Source organism: Mustela erminea, chromosome 6, assembly GCF_009829155.1.
Source record: "Mustela erminea isolate mMusErm1 chromosome 6, mMusErm1.Pri, whole genome shotgun sequence".
Classification (NCBI taxonomy): Eukaryota; Metazoa; Chordata; class Mammalia; order Carnivora; family Mustelidae; genus Mustela; species Mustela erminea.
The window spans coordinates 7,483,497-7,500,834 of NC_045619.1; positions in this window are offsets into that span (position 1 = coordinate 7,483,497).

A 17,338-nucleotide genomic window follows, 5' to 3' on the forward strand; every position below is an offset into this window, starting at 1 on the left:
AAACGTGTGACATCACCTGGTGACAACTGATGTCCTGGGGTACTGAGGTCATTACAGGCATACAATGTAGCAAACCCAGTGTTCCACACACCGCCAACCTGAAAAACATCTCCTCCCCCTGGACTTCAGGTGCATCTCCATCAGACGTCGGTAGAATACTTGCCTTGACCTCCGACCGGCGGCCTCATTGCAGGTTTAGTCTTTGCACTACTCTTCTGACTCCTCTTGGCATAAATCAAAGAACAATTTCAAGATTGTGAGCTCAAGGCCCACATTGGGTATAGAGATTACTTTTTTAAAAAATCAACAAATAGGGTGCCTGGGTGGCTCAGTTGGCTAAGTGACTGCCTTTAGCGCAGGTCATGATCCTGGAGTTCCAGGCTCAAGTGCTGCATTGGGCTCCCTGCTCAGCAGGGAGTCTGCTTCTCCCTCTGACCCTCCCCTCTCTTGTGATCTTGCTCTCGCGTGCTCTCTCTTTCTCTCTCATTTTCTCTTTCAAATAAATAAAATCTTTAAAAAAATCAATAAGTAAAAATTTAAAAAGAGTTGGTGGTTTGGTAAACAAAGGGTTAATTTCTTTAATCCACAGAGCTTTTGCATGCGGTTAAGGGAAAAAAAAAATAGGAAAGAAAGTGGATGAAAAACCTCACCAAACAATAAACAGTGGTGGCTGACAAACCCTAAGGTGACTCCCCCAAATTCCCCCCTCCTGATGTTCCTGCCTCTGTGTAATCCCCTACCCTTACGTGTGGGTAGAATCTGTGACTTCTTCTAACCAATAGCAGTGGGAAAGGTGATAGGATATCACTCCCAGATCATATTGTGTCATATGAGACTGCATCAAGACTTAGCCAATTAGAGAATCAGAGTAAGAGGTTCTCCTTGCTGGCTTGATGGAGTAGGCAGCCATGTTGAGGAAGCCAAATGGCAAGAAACTGTGAGTGGTCTCTAGGAACTATAGGCCAATAGTCAACAACAAAGCTAGGGCCCTCAGTCATACCACTACAAGGAAATGAATTCTGCCAATCCTATGAATGAGCTCGGAAGCAGATTCTTCCCCATTCAAGCCTCCAGATGAGACGCAGCCCAGACGGCATTGTGATGGCAGCCCCGGGAGTCCCTGAGCTGAGGACCCACCTAAGCAATGCCTGGACTCCTAACTTGTATAAACTGTGAAATAATGAATGTCTGTATTGTTTAAGCCACAAATTTTTTAAAATTAAAGGTTTTATTTATTTATTGGACAGACAGAGATCACAAGCAGGCAGAGGAGCAGGCAGAGAGAGAGGAAGGGAAGCAGGCTTCCTGCTGAGCAGAGAGCCTGGTGCGGGGCTCGATCCCAGGACCGTAAGACCGTGACCTGAGCCAAAGGCAGTGGCTTAACCCACTGAGCGACCCAGGCATCCTTATATACACATTTTAAAGACAAAGCCAACAAGTGTGTAATCATCAGGCAGGCCACGAAATGAAATCTAGCCGATTGTTAGCAGCTCTGCCCATCGCTGCTGTGGCCTCTCCTATCGCATATCCATTGCTTCTCAGAAGCAGAATCACTACGCTGACTTCAGTCACCACCGTTTCCTTCCCTTTCTAATATAGTTTTCCCTCCCATGTGCGCATCATCAGACACTGTAGAATAGTTTCATCCATTTTTCACCTTTACATAAAGGAAGCCATTCTCTTCTTTTGTGACGTATGTGTTCAGCTCCACATTGTTAGGCCATGCTGCTGCCTGAAGGTGTGATTTGCTCGTTCTGTTGCTGTAGAGTTTTGCACTGTCTTAATAAATCACAATTTATTTTTCCATTTTACTATGGATGGACCTTTGAAGGCTTTTCATTTTTATTCTATGAGGAATAGTTCTGCTCTGAACTGAAGTACATGGGCAAGGCTCTCTCAAGATGTGTAAGTCCTAGGACTGGAATTTCTGGGATTTAGGGATTCCACAGTCCCAGGTTTTCTGAGCTTAACTCCTGCCAGAAGTGCTTGAGAGTTCCTGTCATCCCACTTGACTGACAACATTTGGTATTGTCAGATTCTAAATTTTATTTACTTATGTATTTATTTATTTTTAAGATATTTATTTGAGAGAGAGAGAGAAAACGTGAGTGGTAGGGAGGGACAGAGGGAGAGGGGGAATCAGGGCTCATGTGTGAATGACACAGTCAAGGATAGTCGGGGTAACACTGTTTATAAGAACAAAAGATTGAAAACAGCTTCAATCCCCAGTGGCTGAGGACTGTTTAAGTAATTTATTTATTTATTTTATCTATTTATTTGACAGAGGGAGAGAGATCACAAGTGGGCAGAGAGGCAGGGGGAAGCAGGCTCCCTGCTGAGCAGAGAGCCAGATGTGGGGCTCGATCCCAGGACCCTGAGATCATGACCCGAGCTGAAGGCAGTGGCTTAACCCACTGAGCCACCCAGGTGCCCCTGTTTAAGTAATTTATGATACAAATTTACAAGGGAACACTAATGCAGATTTTTTTTTTTTTAAGATTTTATTTATTTAACAGAGATAGAGATCTCAAGTAGGCAGAGAGGCAGGCAGGGGGAGGGGGAAGCAGGCTCCCCACTGAGCAGAGAGCCTGATGCGGGGCTCGATCCCAGAACCCTGAGATCATGACCCGAGCTGAAGGCAGAGGCTTAACCCACGGAGCCACCCAGGCACCCCTAACGCAGATTTTTAAAAAAGTTTTATGGAGACTGAAAAGGACTGTCTTCCAAGATACGTTGTTTTCTTTTTCTTTTTCTTTTTTTAAATATAGATTTTATTTATTTGTCAGAGAGAGAGAGAGCACAAGCAGGGGGAGAGGAAGGCAGAGGGAGAAGCAGGCTCCTCGCCAAGCAAGGAGCCCCATGTGGGACTCAGTCCCAAGACCTTGGGATCACAACCTGAGACAAAGGCAGACGATTAACTGACTGAGCCACCCAGGCATCCTGCAAGATATATTAAGAGAAATAATAAACAGGTGTCCTATACGGTGTATAATATACTACCAAAACCATAGTGAATATGCATATATACTTGTATTTGCATAGAATATCTTGGAAGGATCCTCAAGAAAATAGGAATAGTGGATGTTTGGGGAATGAGGGTGGAGGGAGATATTTTTTACTGTATGTTCCTTTGCACCTTTTGGATTTTCTACTAGTTACATGTATTATCTTTTTTTTTTTTTTTAAAGACTTATTTACTTATTAGAAAGAGATAGTGTGAGAGAGAGCATGAGCAGAGGAGAGAGGGAGAAGTAGGCTCCCCACTGAGCAGCGAGCCCAACATGGGGCTTGATCTTAGGGCCCTGGGATCATGACCTGAGCTGCAGGCAGAGGCTTAACCCACTGAGCCACCCAGGCACCCCACATGTATTACCTATTAAAAGTAAGTAAGATGGGGGTACCTGGGTGGCTCAGTGGGTTGAGCCTCTGCCTTCCGCTCAGGTCACAATCTCGGAGTCCTGGGATTGAGCCCCGTATCAGGCTCTCTGCTCAGCGGGGAGCCTGCTTCCCTCTCTCTCTCTGCCTGCCTGTCTGCCTACTTGTGATCTCTGCCTGTGAAATAAAATAATAATAATAATAATAAATCTTTAAAAATAAAAAAAAGTAACTTAGATAATTTAAAAATGTATGGAGTTTCTATTATGGAGCAGACCTGTGCTAATTCCTAGAGATATGGTGGTGACCCAAATAGAGACCCTGCCTTGTGGTGCTCCCAGTCCAGTGACAGGAGACGGTCACTAAAGCCATCATTGTGGTAACATGTGATGACTGCTAGAACAGGGGACATTGAGCCACAGCCCTCAGAGGTGAGCAGGCAGCCTGACATTTGTGTGGGAAGCAGAAAGAAGAGAAGAGGGAGCCAGCCCGTGGAGGGGGCTGGCAGAGAGCAGAGGTCCCGGCAGAGGAAACAGCATTTGTGGAGGGAGGGTAGAGTTCTGTCCATTTGAGGAACTGAAAGAAGTTCTGCTCAGCCGGAAGTCGACGCGAGCTGAGTCTGTTTTCAGAAAAAGCCACACTAGGACTATAGAGAAAGGATCGAAAGAGGGCAAGAGTGGAGCCCAGAAGACTGGTGAGGAAGCTCCTGTCGCCACTAGACAAGAGAGGACCAGAGGCTGGCTTAGGAGGGCGGCAGTGGGGACAGAAAGGATGGGACAGATTCAAGAGACGGTGAGAATGTAGAATCTACAAAGTTAGTGGTTGGATGATGGCTGAAGGAGGGGGAGGGTCATTATCATAGTAAAGACCAATATTTGAGGGGCGCCTGAATGGCTCAGTGGGTTAAAGCCTCTGCCTTCAGCTCAGGTCATGATCCTGGGGTCCTGGGATTGAGCCCTGCATCGGGCTCTCTGCTCAGCAGAGAGCCTGCTTCCTCCTCTCTTTGCCTGCCTCTCTGCCTACTTGTGATCTCTCTCTCTCTCTCCCTGTCAAATAAATAAATCTTTAAAAAAAAAAAAAAGACTAATATTTGGTAAGTACTTACTCGGCAGTAGTACTCACCTCACACTTGGAGTGATTCTGTCGTTCAGTGACCTGGGGAGGAGGGTGTGGCCATGACGAGAGTCTACAGATTTAAAGTCTGAGAGGGTGCAGGAACTTGCTTGCGGACACACAAGCACTACGTGGTAGACCCAGCCTTTGAAGCCATTTATCTGTCTGCCACAATCGAGCTCTTAACCCATCTCTCTCCCTCTCTCTCTTTCTCTTTAAAGATTTATTTTATTTACTCCTGAAACAGAAAGAGAGAGAGAAAGAAAGCGGGAGGAGGGGCAGAGGGAGAGGGAAAGAATCCCAAGCAGTCTCCTGGCTGAGTGTGGAGCCTCACACGGGGCTCGATCTTATGACCCTGAGATCCAGCCAACCAACCAAGAGTTGGTTGCTTAACTGATCGAGCCACCCAGGGGCCCCTCTTAACCCACTTATTTTTTTTTAAGATTTTATTTATTTATTTGACAGAGATCACAAGCAGGCAGAGAGGCAGGCAGAGAGAGAGGAGGAAGTAGGCTCCCTGCGGAGTAGAGAGCCCGATGCGGGTCTCGATCCCAGGACTCTGGGATCATGACCTGAGCTGAAGGCAGAGGCTTCAACCCACTGAGCCACCGAGGTGCCCTTAACCCACTTCTTAAAGGCGACTTCCAGCTGCCAGGTTTGGGCAACTCAGTGGTGGACAATGCTATTTATTGAGAGAGAAAGGGAGAGGAAGAAGATTCGAGGAAGAAAACGGGCATCTGACTCCTCTAGTTTAAGGTCTCTCCAAGACACAGGAGTAGGTAAGCAAAATAGGCAGTTTTATATCTAAAAGTAGAGAGAGTTCTGGGCTGGAATTTGGGCCTCATCGGTATTTGAATAGTGGCCAAGGTCAAAGGAGTGGAAGAAACTAGACCATGATGGAGTAAGAACAAAGAAGAACCAGGAGCGCCTGGGGGGCTCAGTGGGTTAAAGCCGCTGCCTTCCGCTCCGGTCAGGATCCCAGGGTCCTGGGATCGAGCCCCGCATCAGGCTCTCTGCTCTGCAGGGAGCCTGCTTCCTCCACTCTCTCTCTCTCTGCCTGCCTCTCTGCCTGCTTGTGATCTCTGTCTGTCAAATAAATAAATTAAAAAAAAAAAAAAAAAAAAGAGGAGCCAGGAGAGGCATTTTTCAGCAGGGAAATCAAATGATCAAATCTCGTTTATAGGAAGATAAGTCCGGCAGCAGTTTGGAAGATTGGGGAATCTTGGTAGCGGAAGTAGAAGCTTGGAGGAATAGGTAGCAGAGTATCCAACACGTGCATTCATTCTTGCCTTTAGTTATCTTCCAAGCATCGCGAGATGCTTTGTGCGAGATACCACCAAGCCCACGGAACACAGAGACAAACCAGACCCTGTCCTTGTCCTTGACTTTGGGGCCAGGAAAGAGTGAGATTAGTGAGCCTCATGAGAAGGGGAGGGGGGCACAGGGCACTGTGGGAACACAGAGGAGGGAAAGGAGACTTAAATCTACATTGGGCAAGGGGTTCCTCTGTAGAAGATGTGACAACTGAGTGGCCCCTCAATGAGTAACAGGCAGGGCCAGCAGGGTGGGTAAAGTTCCTGCTACCTTAAAATCATGACTTTAGTCACTGCAAAGGGGTTCAGTGAGACTGGGGCCAGGGGTAGATGCGCGAGGAAGGAAGATGGATAAGACCGGAGATCCGGAGACGTTCTTGAATAGCTGGGTTCAAGCAGTTTGAATTTTATCCTGAAAATAGTGGCGAGATAGGAAATCATGTAGTCAGATTTGCCCTGTAGAAAGATCCCTGTGACGGCAACGTGGAGAATGGACTGGAGGAGGCCAAGAGGCAGGAAGATAACTAGGAGGACGTTGCAGTGAGTCAGGAAAGATTGGTTGCAGTAATCCAGGTAGAAATATTAAGGACCTGAACTGAAGTCTATGTACAAAGTCTATGTACAACTTAGCTTTCTCTAAGTTATGCTGCATGAGAAACAGCTTTAAAATTTTACTGCTTATGGCAATCTATACTTATTTTTTTGCTCATATAATAGGTTCAGGTTGATTATCTTTCTGCTAGACTCAGCTACCCATATCTTTTCATTTTGGAGTCCAGGCTGAAGGATTAGCCACTGTCTGGGACCTTTTTTCACAGTGAGGGACTAGAGCACAAGTACCCCAGCGGAGCCCCACAACTGCATTTAAAACTCTGGATGAGGGCGCCTGGGTGGCTCAGTGGGTTAAAGCCTCTGCTTGGGTCATGATCTCAGGGTCCTGGGATTGAGCCCCACAGCGGGCTGTCTGCTCAGTGGGGAGCCTGCCTCCCTCTCTCTCTGCCTGCCTCTCTGCCTATTTGTGGTCCGTGTCTGTCAAATAAATAAATAAAAATCTTAAAACAAAGCAAAACTCTGGATGAGTGTGACAAAGTTCCCATATGCTCACATCCCACTGGCCAGAGCATATCATGTGGTGAAATCCAAAGTTAACAGGCCAGGGAAACCTGTTAAGTGTTAGAGGAAACAAATACTTACGAACATATAGGATAGTTTCTAACAATGGATTGTTGGGGACAGAAAGGAAAAGTGGATTGGATTTGGGATTTGGTGGGACTTAATGGATGTGCCAAGGATTACCTCAAGTGGCTAAATTGGGGGTCGTACCACTCAACAAGAAAAAGGAGAGGGGGAGAGAACCTTGGAGCAGATGATGCCCAGCATCACATCTGCCTTCTTGTGATCATGGTACCCTGGTTTTGCTTTTAGGGAACCAATCTTTCTTGACTCAACCATTGTGCTTTGGGGGAAACTTCTACCCCCTTACCAAGGGTGCATGTGACCTCATCCTAAGCCAGTGAGAACATACTGTACTCTTAAACACCAATTTGTTCAAGTGGAGGTTCGCGACACACACATGGCCAGTCAGAGCCAGTGAGGCTCCATTTTAGGTCTTTCATGTGGACTTGAATGAGAAAGGTCAGGGTCCTGGCAGCATGAAGAGAACGGAACGTAGGAATGAAGGAATGGAGTCAGCACACAGAGGAAGCAGAGCAGGGAGGAGGTAGAAGAATGGTTTCTGGTGATATCACCTGAACTTTGACCAAGCCATATGTGGAACAACCCCGGGGAAATATTAATTGTAAGCATCAGAAACCTGGAGGATAAAAGCTAGAGAAGGAGTAGTTCGTGGAGGTCAGAATAGTCCAAGCAAACGATAATGAAGGGTTGAATAAATCAGTGGCTTTGGAAATGGATGGAAACACAGAATGGGATGCATATTTGAAGACCATGGACTTTGTTGGCTCACAACATTAGGGGGAATGGAGAGAAAGGTGAAGACGATGACATGCTAGTACACAGTGAGGAATGTATGGGGAAACGGTGAAAGCATTGAGGTCAAGAGTACAGAATTGGGGGCATACTTGATGGTCAAAGAACAGGTTCCATTTTGGACCTGTAGGCGCCTATTCCGGATAGAAATACTGACATGGGGCATGATAATGGGTCAAGAACAGGAATGTAGGCATGGAACATGTCAACATATAGTTCAGAGTTGCAGCTAAAGGGTAAAGGAACTAATAAAGACAGAACGGAAGAGGGACATGGACCTTGGAGAAGCACACCCATTTAAGGAGCTGTCAGTGAATGCAGAGCCATGAAAATTGGTGAGGCACGGTCACGAGAAGGGAAGGGTGAAGGGCACCAGTAGCCAAGGAATTAGGCAGTCCCCAGGAGTAGGGGGTTTTTATAACACTTCCCTCTCCCGTGCACTCTACATCCCAACTGTTGGCGAAGGTGATCAATCCTATTTTAAAAACGTGTCTCGGGGCACCTGGGTGGCTCAGTCCTTAAGTGGCTGCCTTCAGCTCAGGTCAAGATTCCAAGGTCCTGGGATCCAGCCCCCCAGTGTGCCTGCTCAGCGGGAAGCCTGCTTCACACTTTCCCACTTCCCCTGCTTGTGTTCCCTCTCTCCCTGTGTCTCTCCCTCTGTCAAATAAATAAATAAAACCTTAAAAAATGAAACAAAACAAAACATGTCTCAGATCCCTCCAATTACTTCCATCCCCGTTCCCAGCACATGGTCTAAGCCACTATTTCGTCCACATTACAAGACTTCACTGGTTTCCCTCTTCTACTCTTGCTCCATTTCAGACCCATTCTCCACACAACAGCCAGAGTGAACTTCCAGAAATCTAAACTGAATCATATCACTCTACAGCTCAAAGCCCTCCAAAGTCCTCCTACTGCTCTTAGAATGAAGCCCATGGCTGACAAGGAACCGTCGGGGGGCTGTAAGTAGGGGAGTGACACAATAAAATTTGAGAATTTGGAAAGCATTTTGGAAAGTCACCCTGATAGAGAGAAGAGGACCAGAGAGTACAGTGAGGAAGCTGTTGTATGGTGACAGAAAATGGGTTTGAGGAATATTTAGGCCTCATAGTTGAATCTATGAGGTTGGTGGTTGACTGACTGGTTAATGGAAGGAGACAGGGAGTGGACGCAATGATGTGGCAGGCAGCCATACAGGGCAGACACAAACTGGTATAACTTAAAATTCAAGGTCACTTCTCTCCCTGAGCCTTCAACAATGCTGAGAACATTACCGAGCATCTCCAGCCAGCTGTCTTGTCCACTCTCCTCAGGACGATGGCTAACCTTTGGCTGAGCTGTGTGCTTGCCTCACTTCCTACCTCACAGAACCAAGATAAAGCTTCCGAAGACAACACGTTCACGTCCCCACTACCCAAATCCCCCTACCCATACCCATCTGGTGCCTATTCCTTCTTCCAGTTTCAGTAGTACGGCAGAAGGGAGCAAACCCTCCCAAGATTAGAGGAGAAACTAGAGAATCAGAGAAGATCTAGTTCTTAATGGGGTCATTCCTCCCTGGTAGCTTAGATGGGGGCATTTTCACACAATTATATTTGGGAAAAAAAATCCCCAGGAGGAGAGCATACGCATTATTGGGGCCAAAAGACTAGGAAATCTTTATCACTTCTCAAGAAACAGGGTAAAATCCTATCAATAGGAGGAAATTGCGTTTTTCATACGGCTAGACAGTATGGAGTTGGAAGAAAAGGAATTCTATGGTGACACGGTGAGTTTGCCCTTTGGTAACTGAGGAACAAAACAGCTACAGTTACTTCTGATACAGAGCTTTCAAACTGAAGAGAAAATGCCTACCACGTTACAGCCCTGTGAGAGTCCGGAGCTCCCTCTTGCTCCCAGTCGTCTTGGAAAGCAGTAGATGCCCAAGCAGAGGAAGGCTCCACTGACATCCAGTGGGAATGTGCCAGAAGCGAGATGGTATGGCACTGCTCTCCTGCCAAGGAGGGATGGAGATGGGGAGTCTCAAGGGGCACAGGGGGGCTCAAAGCGAGAAAGGGTCTCACTTACAGAGGAGGCTCGCAGAAGAACCAGAGAAGTCAGAGGGGAATGAGGAGGGGGTGGTCCACAGACCAGGAAGGGGAGGCCTTTTCTCCTTTTGGCTCATTTTCTGGGTCTTCCTCCTCTACCTTTAAGATGCTCAGATCCCCACATCTCAGTCTCCGGCCCTCCAACACCACTCTCTCTATCCCCGACCAGGCTGTAAGTGCCATCCCTACCTATGTTTGTTGAATGAGTCTGTGAACAAATGCAGGTGAAGATTTCTGGAGGGTTTTGGCGGGGGTAGGGGGGTGTGAGCTTTGTGGTGGGTATTGTGGAGCGCACGTATTGCATGGAGCACTGGGTGTGGTGCACAAACAATGGATTTTGGAACACTGAAAAAATTAAATTAAATTAAATTAAAAAAAAGTAATTGGGGCGCCTGGGTGGCTCAGGTCATGATCTCAGGGTCCTGGGATCCATGCATCGCATTGGGCTCTCTGCTCAGTGGGGAGCCTGCTTCCTCCTCTCTCCCTGCCTCTCTGCCCACTTGTGATCTCTTTCTGTCAAATAAATAAAATCTTTATAAAAAAATTTTTTTTAAAAAAAGATGATAGGGGCGCCTGGGGGGCTCAGTGGGTTAAAGCCTCTGCCTTCAGCTCAGGTCATGATCTCAGGGTCCTGGGATCGAGCCTCGCATAGGGCTCCCTGCTTGGCAGGGAGCCTGCTTCCCCCCCTCTCTCTCTGCCTGCCTCTCTGCCTACTTGTGATCTCTGTCTGTCAAATAAATAAATAAATAAATCTTTTTTAAAAAATAAATAAAAAAAGATGATATTATGGGCTCAACAGTGTCCCTCCCTAAATTCAGAAAGTCCTTATTCCCTGTATCTCAGAATGTAGCTATATTGGGAGACAAGATCTTCAAAGAGGTGATTAAGTTAAAATGAGACTGTAGGGTGGGGCCCTAATCTTATATGACTGGTGTCCTAATAAGAGTAACATACCAGGGATTCGGGTACACAGAAAAAAAAAAAAAAAAAAAAAAAAAAAGCCCTGTTTTGAGGACACAGAGAAGGCAAATGGGTTACTCTGAAATAAGAAATATGTATTTGGTCTTTGTCCCCAGTTCCTGGCACAGAGCTCCTAAAATCCTTGGAATTTCCTGAGTGAAGAGGGGAGAGGACCCTCTTTTGTTATTCACAATTAGCCCCTTTCAACCACACCTGAGTTTATGCAAATGAGGTGATTCTTGGCGCACCCCAAGCCCCTAGATAGCTTTAGGATCCTCCCCTGCCCAAGGATCCAACCCTGTGATTGGACCGTTGGAACTTTCAGGTCTACCCCATCCCCCACCCCTGGGGAGGACGAAGGGATTGGAGAGTGAGTTAATCTCAATAGTCCAATAATTTAATCAGTCATGCCTCTGTGACGGAATTTCCATACAAATGCTAAACTATGAGGCTTGTAGAGCTTCTGGATTGGCAAACACGTCAAGGTGCTGGGAAGGTAGCGCACCCACACAGGGCATGGAAGCTTCCAGCCCGTCCTCCTACATCTGCCGTACGCACTTCTCCCATTTGCCTGTCCCTGAGCCGCGTCCTTCATAACAAACAGATAACAGGATGTAACGCGGCCTTCCTACCTTGGCCATTCTAGCAATTTACTGAACCTGTGGAGAGGGTCATGGGAACCCCCAATTTATAGCCTCAATCAAAAAGTACAGGAGGCCTGGGAATTGTGATTGTCTCCTTTTTTTTTTTTTAAGATTTTATTTTTATTTATTCATTTGGCAGAGAGAGATCAGTCAGGCAGGGGGGCAGGGGAAGGATGCAGGCTCCCTGCTGAGCAGACAGTCCCATGCGGGCCTCGATCCCATGTCCCAGGACCCTGGGATCATAACCTGAGCCAAAGGCAGAGGCAATAACCCACTGAGCCACCCAGGCACCCCGTGATTGGCTTCTGAAGTAGGGGCACTCTCTCTCAGGGGACCAACCCTTAATTTTGGCATCTGATGCTAACTCTGGGTGGTTAGTGTCAGAATTGAATAGAATTGTTGGATACCCAGTGGGTGTCCAGAGAGCTGGAGACCTGGTTTTGGGTGTAGAAAACCAACAGCAACATACATGTGATGTTATGAAAACTGTTCAGAGTGGTTCCCTGCAAAACGGAGCACTCTCAACAGACACCACCTGCCAACACCTTGATCTTGGGCTTTTGCCTCCACAACTGTGAGAAAATAAATTTCTGTTGTTTAAGCCTCTCAGCCCATGGTATTCTGCTGGAGTAGCCCTGACAAATGCACACAGGGGGATATGTGGAAGGACCGTGAGCTGATGGCAGCAAGCAAGTTGGGTATGTGGGGTCTCAACCTGAGAGTGGGGTCTGGGCTGGATAAGGAAATTGTTGGGCAAAGTGATATCAGTCTGTTGTCTCTGTCTCCTGTGGAGATCATGGAGAGTGAGAAGAAAGTCATCACCTTTTATATTCAGTCTGGAAGGATGCTGTTTGTTGATTCCCCGTGTTCAGGTCCCCCTTCCTTCTTCCAGCCAGAAACCTGGTTTTGTTTGGGTCTTTGTACCTCCCCAGGCAGCCTGTGAGAATCTTGGGACTCTGACCCCATTCCCTGCTCCGGCACTGGATCCCCTTTCGTTTAAGCCAGAATGAAAAAGTCATTTCCTAGTGAGTGATTAGTTCTAGAATTTGCTTAAACTAATCATCTCAACCCGTTCCTCTGGTCACTGTCATGTTCTAGGGGTTGGCAGAGACTGTAGGTAGCCTCCAATATTTCTTCTTTCTATAGAACTCTCCATTTTGAGCCAGGCCTTGGCCACCATCCCCCTAAAGACTAGATCTCCAGCACCACCACTTGCAACTAGGTGTGGTCATGGAGTAAGTTTCGACCAATCGGATGTACATATGATTGGTGAAGGCCAGTTTTGAGAAGTATCCTTAAAAAGGGATGTTGTAATCATCCACGCTGCATAAAAAAATTACCCCAAAGCTAAGTGCCTGAAAACAACAGACATTAGTTTCTTGAAGTTTCTGTGGGTTAGGAATCCAGCAGCGTGGTTCTTTCCGGCGAGGCTGTAATCAAGGTATCAGCGGGGGCTGCCATCACCTAAAGTCTCCACGAGGAGGGTTTGCTTCTGAGCTCACTCATGTGGCTCTTGAGGTCACAAAGGAAGGATCCATTTCCAAATTTACTAACATGGGGCTCTGTGCAGGGCTGCCTCATAACGTAGCAGCTGGAATGCCCCAAAGTGGGCCATCAAGAGATGGTGAAAGAGGGGCGCCTGGGTGGCTCAGTGGGTTAAAGCCTCTGCCTTCGGCTCGGGTCGTTGTCCCAGGGTCTTGGGATCCGGCCCGTGTTGGGCTCTCTGCTCCACGGAGAGCCTGTTTCCTCCTCTCTCTTTCTGCTGCCTCTCTGCCCTATTTGTGATCTCTGTCTGTCAAATAAATAAATAAAATCTTAAAAAAAAAAAAAAAGAGAGCGAGAGAGAGAGATGGTGAAAGAAAACACCCAAGACAGAGCCACCATTTTTTTATGGACTCATCTTTTTTTTTTTTTTTTTTTTTTTTTTTTTTTTAAAGATTTTATTTATTTATTTGACAGAGAGAGATCACAAGTAGGCAGAGAGGCAGGCAGAGAGAGAGAGGAGGAAGCAGGCTCCCTGCCAAGCAGAGAGCCCGATGCGGGACTCGATCCCAGGACCCTGAGATCATGACCTGAGCCGAAGGCAGCGGCCTAACCCACTGAGCCACCCAGGCGCCCCATCTTTTTTTTTTTAATTTAATTTAATTTAATTTATTTATTTGACACAGAGAGAGATCACAAGTAGGCAGAGAGGCAAGCAGAGAGAGGAGGAAGTAGGCTCCCTGCTGAGCAGAGAGCCTGATGCCGGGCTCGATCCCAGGACCCTGAGATCATGACCTGAGCTGAAGACAGAGGCTTTAACCCACTGAGCCACCCAGGCACCCCTGGACTCATCTTGAAAGTAACATACTACTACTTCTGTAGCCTATTCCTTACAAGCAAGTATGTCTAGCCAATGCTTGGGGAGAGTGGATTACACAAAGATGCGAATACTGGGAGGAAGGGAAAACCGGGCACCGTTATAGAGGCTGTCCCCCTCAGTGGGAAGTGCTCACCTCTTTACCTTTTTCTTCTGCCTGCTGACTAGAAAAAGAGAACTAGGGGCGCCTGGGTGGCTCAGTGGATTGAGCCTCTGCCTTCAGCTCGGGTCATGATCCCAGAGTCCTGGGATTGAGCCGTGCATCAGGCTCTCTGCTGGACAGGGAGCCTGCTTCCCCCCGCCCCTCTCTCTGCCTGCCCTTCTGCCTACTTGTGATCTCCGTCTGTCAAATAAATAAATAAATTCTTTAAAAAAAAAGAAGAGAGAGAGAGAGAGAGAACTAGTGGCTGGAATTCAAGCAGCCATTTTGTACCATGAGGTGATCTTGGGAATGGTGGGTGCGAATAGTGCAGCAAAAGGACAGAAGGAGCCGGGATCCCTGACCTTGTGGAGACCCTTTCCCTTTGAAGGCTGTGTCTCTCAGCTTTTATTTATCTTGTTTAAGACATTGTTATTTTGTACTTCCCATTTCTGACAGTCAAACCTAACCCTATGAGACCCAGGTCTTTAGTGTGGCCTGGAAACTACTCTGGTTGGTAAAAGAGCTGGTTTCTTACCATTTTTATGCTTTAGATATGAGAATTAAGTTCTCTTTCTTTCTTTCTCTCTTTTATTTTTAAAAAGATTTTATTTACTTATTTGAGAGAGAGCTAGAACGCACAGATGGGGGAAGGGCAGAGGAAGAGGGAGAAGCAGACTCCTTGCTCTGCTAAGTGCAGAGCCCAGTGCGAGACTCAATCTTGGGACCCTGAGATCAAGACCTGAGCCAAAATCAGACCCTTAACTGACAGAGCCTCCAGGATGGACACCTCTCTGTCTTTTATTAACAGTATGGTTGATGCACAATGTGACCTTAATTTCAGGGTTACAATATAGTCTGTATGTTATACTGTGCTCACTACAAATGTAGGGACCATCTGTCGCCACGCAACACTATACCATACCACTGACTATATTCCTTATGCTGAACCTTTCATCCCTGTGAATTATTGGTTCCATTACTGGAAGCCTGTACCTCCCACTCCGTTGCCCCCCTTCTGCCTACGTTTTCACTCTCCTTGCCTCTGCCAACCACCAGATCGTTCTCTGTATTTATGGGTCTGTATGGCTTTTTGTGTGTTAGTGCATTTGTTTGTTTTTTAGATTTCACAACAAGGACTTGCTCCTGATAGAGGTTCACTGAAATACGTTCAGTCTCTTGCCTTCTTAAATTCAGCCACAAACTGTCCTGAGTTCCATTGCCCCGACTCTTTCTCCTCCCTTTCAGGGGATTTCCCCATTCAGATGCAGAAACTTGAACCTGTTTGCAGATGGTGAAGAAGAAACTGGCATAGAGGAAGAAATTAAAATCCAGGAGGAGTCAGGAATATTCGTGAAACAATGCCCCAGAGCAGGGGGCAGCGAACTACAGAGGCCAGCTGCCGGGTTTTTGTAAATCAAAATTTATTGGAACCTAACCCCACCCATTCATTTACTGATTGTCTATGTAGGGTTTTCTAGCTATAAAGGAAGAAAGGCCAGCAGAGCCTGAAATATTTGTTATCTTGCCCTTTATAGAAAAGTTTGCTGACTCCTGCCCTGGAGGAGGCCGGAGGTGGGGGACTGGGTGCCCAGGAGTCAAAGATGCCGGAGAGGTAGTAAAAAGAAAAAAAGTGGGGCCCACTGCCTGTAGGAAATGTAGCATGATTAAGGTGAGGCTGAGAAGGGGGAAGAGGTAAGAGGCACCAGGAGGCTCCGCGCTTCTGAAAGGCAGAGGTCTGTGGGCTGGGGGTGGGGCGGGGGTGTGTGAGAGGAGTGGGGCCAGGAGGCGACGAGATGGGGATGTCAGGGACTGGGCTTTCTGAGCCGCTGAGACTGGCATGAGCCAGTCTGGATCCCAGAGCTTCGTCTGGATCCCATGTCAATCACTAGCACCACCAGCTCTCTGTCCCGTAGTCGTCCCCCAGCTGCCCGTCCTGGGGCCCAGATGCCCAAGTTCTCTGAGTGTGACAGAGAAGCAGGTGGTGCTTTGAGGAGCCTGAGGAATTGCGGCGAAGAGCCAGCAGGGAAAGGCTACAGGGCCAGAGTCCTAGGAGGTGAGGAGGAACCGTGAGCCTCTGCTTCCGCGGCTGCAGGGCCAAGGCCAGCAGGTCCCTGGGTGCCAGTGAGAACAAGCGGCTGCAGGGAGTGGGCTCTGAGAGTTGATGCTGAGGGGCTTTTTTTGCCATGAAAGTGGGAGCAAAAAGCCAAGGAGAAAGGGCACAGAAGACGTGTGAAGGGTGAGGAAACTCAGAATAGCCTAGAGTGGAACAAAGCAAAGAAAGCCAGAGACTGAGTTGGATTTCCACACTTCCTCTACGATCAGTTAGCATTTAGACCCTTAAAACAATCTCGGACCCGTTACTAAGATAAGAGCATTTGGGGAAATTAGGAGTAGAAAACCTTGAAACAAATAAAACAAGGATTTCTCTCTTTCTAGGGCACCTGGGTGACTCAGTGGGTCAAGCCTCTGCCTTCGGCTCAGGTCATGATCTCAGGGTCCTGGGATCAAGTCCCGCATCGGGCTCTCTGCTCAGCAGGGAGCCTGCTTCCCCCCCCCCCCGCCTGCCTCTCTGCCTACTTGTGATCTCTCTGTCAAATATATAAATAAAATCTTAAAAAAAAAAAAAAAAAAAGAATTTCTTTCTTTCTCCAGTAAAAGTCCAGAGGCAGGTGGCCCAGGCCTGGTGTTAGGGACTCCAGCGAGCATCAGGGGCCCAGGCTCCTTCCTTCCCCCTTCTTGCCCTGCCTTGTGCATGCATTTTCCTTTCCCAAGTTATCTCTGCTCCAAGGACTAGCAGCCATCACATTTCCACTTTAGCCTGGAAAAGGAAGAAATGAGAGAAGGGGGCATGCCCCTCCCTGTAAGAGCTCTCCCCTGTAAGAGCGCCTGGGTGGCTCAGTGGGTTAAAGTCTCTGCCTTTGGCTTGGGTCATGGTCTCAGGGTCCTGGGATCCCTGCTTGGCAGGGAGCCTGCTTCCCCCTCTCTCTCTGCCTGCCTGCCTCTCTACCTACTTGTGATCTCGATCTGTCAAATAAATAAATAAAATCTTTAAAAAATAATAAATAAGAGCTCTTCCCAGAAACTGCACCCGCCATTACATATCACCTTGGCCAGAATGTAGTTTACACAGTTACACATTGCTGCAAGGCAACCTTGGAAATATGGCCTTCATTCTGAGTGGTCATGTGCAAACCTAAATTTTACAGAAAGTGGAAAACATAGATTGGGAAACCAATACTTTTCTCTGCCATGTCCTACCCTTTTGTCCATGCATATGAAAGATGATTGTACATTTTGATTTGCACAGGATAGTCATGATTTACACTGTTAGCCCACATAATTATTGACAGCATTCC